This window comes from Furipterus horrens, unplaced genomic scaffold, assembly GCF_987537825.1.
Source record: "Furipterus horrens unplaced genomic scaffold, mFurHor1.1.pri manual_scaffold_5, whole genome shotgun sequence".
NCBI classification, from domain to species: Eukaryota; Metazoa; Chordata; class Mammalia; order Chiroptera; family Furipteridae; genus Furipterus; species Furipterus horrens.
This window is the reverse complement of record NW_028327175.1, coordinates 101964751-101971091: the sequence shown is the minus strand read 5'-3', so window position 1 is coordinate 101971091 and position 6341 is coordinate 101964751. Positions and strand designations below refer to the sequence as shown.

The following is a 6341-nucleotide window of genomic DNA, read 5'->3' as shown; positions in this document are numbered from 1 at the left end:
CACATACATGCATTTTCATTTTCCTAGGTCACCCTTATCTAAGAGAATTCCTTCTGTGTAAGTATTACACAACTCAGGTTGGTCGTGTGCCACCTTTGCTGACTTCACGTATACATACGAGCCCCTGCTGTTCAGGTGGTGCAGATGGTTTTGGTTCCTGTGACTCCCATGTCTTTGCCTACTGCTGCAAGACTGAATGCAGATGATCCTTTGGCCCCTGTTCTTGCTCACCACCACGAGAATTGAAAGGCAGATTTGGTTCCTGTTCTCACCTGTTGTTGTGAGAAGACACTTGGTATGAATTCCCTCTCCAACGCTTCACTGTCATTTTTCAGTCTCACTGCATCCAAAGTAAACCTGCCCGGAGCTGGGCTCCTGCACTGTAACTGACGTCACGAACAGGATTCACTGTGCACCGAAACTACAGAGCAGAGGTCGGCTACAGCCATGGATGTGTGGCTTGTAGTGGCGACTCTGTTGGAGCCTTGGGCACCCATGCAAGATTGGGGGGGTGTAGTAGTGATCCCTGAGGCAATAGAGAAGGCTCTGCTGAAGATAAGGAAACTAGAGAAGAGAAGTGCTGGGAGGGGAGCATGCACTGTGTGCTGGCTATTTCTCATAGTTTTATGCAAAGGAGTTAGAGACTTGCTTGCATTAGAGGCATTGGTCTGAGAGTTGAAAGAGGACCGGAGATGGGGGCCGGGAGTTGAGAGCTGCCTGAAAGGCATGAGAGTTATTAGAGGCAGCAAAGGCAGCCCTGAGGGCCAGCATCGGAAAGGGTGGTTCTGTAAAGAGGTCAGAGATACTAGTCCTAAACGCATCAGAGGCTGAGGATGCTAAGGATGGCCAGACCCTACCCATTTCAGGCATGACCGCAGTAACACACAAGATTAAGACTGGCAGTTCCCGAATGGCCACACACCAATCCCAGTCCCCTCCGCAAGTCACAAAGTACTCCACAATGCATCCGTATTCACAAGTAGAGCTAGGAAATTTAGAAAGCCAATTCCTGCAAAAGGCACCAGATTCCTTAGTGGCTTGGTTGCTAAGATTATTGGATTTAGGAGTGGAGAGTACTTTGCTCTCCAGCCAGGAAATGAGTAAGCTTGTCACCATGCACCCGGGCTGAGACAGTGGCTCCAAAATGCACACCAGACTCTAGTTAATCATTCCCTGTTCGATTGGACTACAGCCGCCACTCATGTTATGCTGCCGAACCCAGGAGAGTTGCCATCTATGACCAGTAGGTGGCAGTTGTATACTGAGATACAGCAGATGTTATGAAACCTGAGAATTTGTCATTACAGTATTTCCTCACTTATCGCGGGTATCGCGTTCTAGAACACCCCCCCCCCCCCGCAATAGGTGAAAATCCGCAAAGTAGGAACCTTATATTTATTTTAGTATTTATATATACTTTAAGGCTTTATAAACCCTTCCCACACACTTATAAACCATTCCCAGTCCCTTATTAACCTTTCCCACTTCCTTATTAACCTTTTCCACACTTTTATAAACACTACTTATGGTCTGAAACATATTCTATACTCTTAAACCTATGTAGCTTTAACAAACATATACAGTACCACAAAATCCCATGATATAGCGAAAAATCCATGATAAATAATTAAATATAATATTTTTTAAAATCCTGCAACACAGTGAGGCCGCAATAAGTGAACCGTGATATAGAGAGGACTACGGTATATTGATAATATCATGCTGGCTTCTGATTTTCTTACAGTTTTAGAATCTGCTGCACCTGCTTCACTGAAGCATTTGCAGCAGCCTGGATGGGAGTCAACATGAACAAGATACAAGGTCCTGGTTTATCTGTAAAATTCTTGGGGGTTGTCTGCTTGGGTTAAGACAAAGGTAGTGCCAGAGGCAATAACTGATCAAGTACAGGCATTACCAACCCCCACAACAGTCAAGCAGTTACAGGAATTCTTGCATGTGTTGGACTATCCGAGGGTGTTTATTCCGTATTCGGCACAAATTCTTAAACCTTTATACCACTTGGTACGGAAAGGTGTCAGGTGGTACTGGGACCACGAGCATGAGATGGCTTTTGCTGCAGCTAAATGGGCTGTAAAAAGAGTACAGGCCTTGAGTGTCTTGGATCCAACATGACCTTGCGAACTGGATGTCCATGTCACCCCCGGAAGAGTACAGTGGGGTCTATGGCAATGTTTGACTCCCTGGTTGCCCACGTCGCTAGAATCTGGATGGATGGTGGCTCATAGGCCCTTTTGGGGCCAATCATGTGGCAAGACCTATGGACATTAAGCAGCAGAAACAATTAACTCAGTACCATGTTACTGGACATGCCCCCTTGGCCTCACCTGAAAATGATGAGGCAGATATCTTTGCTTGGGTCCGGTGGCTAGAAGATGCTCGAGACTCAGACATGGCCACCTGGCTCCATAGGCGACTCCTTCACGCAGGTCAGTACACTACATGGATGGTAGTGGAACAATGGGAATTGCCTCTGATCTTTGATGCAGTGGTACAAGCATACCAAGAGTGTGATCTGCTCCAAGCACCACCTATGGTGGGTTCCCTGAGAAGGGGGTCACATAGCCCAGGGTGCATTGCCACTGGTAAGATGGCAAGTGGATTACATTGGCCCCTTACCAATTTTGAAAGGTTTCCGAAATGCTTTGACCCGTGTGGATACTGCAACAGGTTTGTTGGTGGCATTCCCTGCCAGGCATGCTGATCAGCAGACCATCAAGAAGCACTTAGGAAAACTGTCTGCCACCTATGGCTTCCCCCCAATTATAGAGAGTGACAAAGAAACTCATTTTACTGGAAAGGGGTTGCAGGCCTGGATAAAGGATCTGTGCATCCAATCGAAGTTTCACATTCTGTATAATCCACAGGGGGCTGGCATACTGAAAGGTATAATGGTCTGTTAAAAAAGGGACTTAGGCTCTATGAAGGGAAAACCACATGCCCAATATGATGTCATTTATGCTAAAAGCTTATGCTACCAAACTAGATTTAATGCCTGCCTAATCTAATTGCAGTATCAACATCTCCCAGAAACAATGTCAGAAATTTTCTGGTCCAGCACCAGTCAGGTAATTTGTCACATGGGCCCTCTCCATCCCTCTTGGAAAGAAGAGGAAATCTTAATGATAAAAACTTTTCCCATTCTCTTCCTCCAAAGAAAAAATGTCCAGTCCCCAAATAATCCTTTCTTTTCTTGTTAATAGCTCCCCTGCTCCACCCTTCTTCCTATAAAATCCCTCCGTTTTTTACAGCCCCTCAGAGCATCCTTCTACTTGCTAAATGGATGCTGCCCTATCTATGAATCACTTAGTAAAGACAATTAAATATTCAAATCTTACTCATTTGAATTTTGTTTTTTAACACATTCCTAGAATAGTAATTACAAGAACTGGACTGCATTTATGACTCGACCATTACTTATTTACCTCTTAGTGTCACTTATGCTCAGGTATTAAAAAAATGGCTTCTAGATCAACCAACCTCTTTAAGGTCCCTTAACTTGGCCATTTTAAAAATCCTAAAATCCCAGAAGGGATGGGATTCCTCATACCCTATGGGTTAGCAACAATCTTCCGGGCGAAAAACTCCTGTCCCAGAACCTTTGCAGCCTCGCGCCTCCCATTCCACGTTAGTACAACCGGCCAAGGGAGGGCAGTCGTCCTCATGCTATTGCGAGCTGGATCCCAGGCCAGAGGAAAAGACAAACGCCGGCTTCGCCACCGGCTCCTGAACACTCCAGGTCGGCGCTGCAGGCCGCCACCTTCTTGTTGTCCTCGGCATTTCCGGTGCTGCCTTGCTGCTTTTCACACCTCGCCTGAGCCTAGCTCCTCCCAGCGCGGATTCCAGAGGAACTAGCAAGGTCATCCTCCCACGGATAATCCAGGACCCCGGAAGTGACGTTTGTGCGTGCGTGACGTGCGCTCACGGCGCCGGGGGCGGGGTGCGAGAGAGGGTGGGCCGGTGTGAGGGCGGGCTGTGCACTCGCGGAGCCGGTACCCACTCGAACGACGCGGGGAGAGCGGCGATCTCAGCGCCGGTGGATTCGCGGACTGAGGTACGAAACTGTCGGACGGGGACCGAGGACAGCGCTGCTCCCGGCTCCCGGCACTGGGCGGTGGCTCCGACCGGGCGGGGGCTGCTGGGTCATTTGTCCGTGCCGTCCACCCGGCCGGGGCCGTTTCGCTTCGGAGTCCCCTGGCGTCTTCCATCCCATCCCGGGCCCGGCGGCGCGGCCCTGGCCGGTCCTCTTAATCCTCTTAGTGTTCAGCCTGCCAGTGTCATGCTCTCGTCGCCGAGTTTTCCTTGGCCCAGCCCAACTCCGACAGACGGACGCTTATCATTTCCTGGCCGCCTCCTGCCACCGGCCGTCCCCTCCCGGGATGGCTTCCCCCGGCCGGCTGCCTCTTCACTGTCCGGTCCGCGGAGTCAGAAGGGGCACCTGTAGTGGCGGCCGGTCGGGTCGTGCCCTGGGCCCTCGGGCATTCGTTTGGATGAAAGCTCGGACCCACATCGCAGTCTGGCGTTGGCAGGGACCTGGGACTTCACGAACCCGTGTCGTTCTCGGGGGGATACGTCTCAGAGTAGGGAGGGTGCTGACATTCGTGGCGCGGAGACTTGCGGGCCGGTCCTAACTTTCTCCCCGTGGTTGAGGACCTGCGGTTAGGAGCAGAAGTCCCTGCTTCCAAACCGTCTTGGAGGAGAGCAGAGGCGATGCCCTTTACGGAAATTTAGTAGAGGACGGGAGAGACTGAGCCGCTTCAGAGGTTAGGGCATAGACAGGTGGTGGTGTCTCACCGCTGGTGACCGAGCCCGGTGGTTGGGAAATGTGTCAGTGGGCGCTGGTGGGCTCTGATGTATCACCTTGAGATTAGATGTGAAAACTTGCCAGAACGAGTTTACAGCATCACCTGGGGAGCCTGCTTGCTTTTCTTTTTTCTTTCTTTCTTTCTTTCTTTCTTTCTTTCTTTCTTTTTCTTTCTTTTCTTTCTTTTCTTTCTTTTCTTTCTTTCTTTCTTTCTTTCTCTTTCTTTCTTTCTTTCTCTTCTCTCTCTCTCTCTCTCTCTCTCTCTCTCTCTCTCTCTCTCTCTCTCTCTCTTTCTTTGAGTTGTTATGTTTTTTGAGATAAAAAGAATAGTTGTACTTTTTATTTTTCTGTAAACCTAAGACTGCTTTAAGTCTATTAAGGTAGTTGTGTCAAGAAACCTTGCCAGAGGTGCAAGATTTGATTATATTGTTAGTCCATTTAATTAGTAACGTTAACTTATGCGGAATATTAAGAACTATTCAGGATTTGAGTTTTTACTGACTTTCAAAGCAGTCATGTTTCTTCTCTCTAAAAGTTAGCCAGTTTAGGAGGGAGGGAGGGAAGAGGGAAGAGAGCGACAACAAATATACTTTGAATACAAGGTGGTACATTGTGTGAGCTAAGTTAGAGCACCTTAAGTGGGCCCCCCTCACCTGGAGAGACTGCAGGGTGTGAGGGTGAAGAAAGGTATCAGAGAACACCTTTCTGGAAGTATGAAGAATGAGGAACATTGAGACTAAAAAAGTGGGGTGGGAATTTTAGGAATAGGTGGAACAACTAATGGAGAAGAGGCCAGTAACTGCTTGGAGGTGGTCTTTGAAAAGTGTAAAAGTGCAGGGCAGAGATGCTGGAGCTTGGCCTTTTATCTGATGACGACAAACCAGGGAAGGGTTTTAGGGAGGGTTATTGTGTAGTTAAAAAGGAATTTTATTTAGATCTTAACACACAGGCTGCTATGTGGCTGGTGAGAATTGTGCCCATTAGTGTTTGGTTATGTACTATCTTGTATTTTAATCTTTTCTGCTCATTAAATGTTTGAATTAAATTTTTATTCATTTACTAATTATTTTTTTTGTGTATGAGTGACTGACCTTGCTAATTTTTAAGCTTCTGTAAACGGAAACTCTATACTACTTTTACATCTTTACAGTCTAAATCCAAGTTGGGCATTCACAAATCTTTCTTGAGTACCTGATGACTTGATGAGAATTCATTGATTTCTGATGTTATTGTTTAGTGGGAAAAAATGCAATCAAGTACTTAACTTATTTCATCCTCTATATACAGAAGAACTAAGATCCTGTTTGATTTACTGTGTCAGAATCTGGCTAAAGACATAGAATTTAGTCTTGACAGTGTGTTTGATTTTTGGCACATGTGTTTTTATTGGTTGCAGGGTAAACATCTCCAGCAGAGATGACCAATCCCTAAAATGTAGGCAATACCTGTATAATATAACACCTGTCTGTTCTGTGACTCAGAATAGAAATACTATTAAGTGGCTTCTTAACCCATAAAT

At 46.9% G+C, this 6341-nt stretch overlaps 1 protein-coding gene across 2 annotated transcripts in view; it reads left to right on the top strand.

Moving 5' to 3' along the window:
- Positions 1 to 3956: 3956 nt before the first annotated feature.
- RABGEF1 (RAB guanine nucleotide exchange factor 1) overlaps positions 3957 to 6341 on the top strand; it is a 59704-nt gene continuing 57319 nt past the window's right edge. For both annotated transcript variants that reach the window (XM_090276919.1, XM_090276918.1), the window contains exon 1: positions 3957 to 4072. The gene's annotated coding sequence lies outside the window, so the exon portion shown is untranslated. The remainder of the gene's footprint in view (positions 4073 to 6341) is intronic.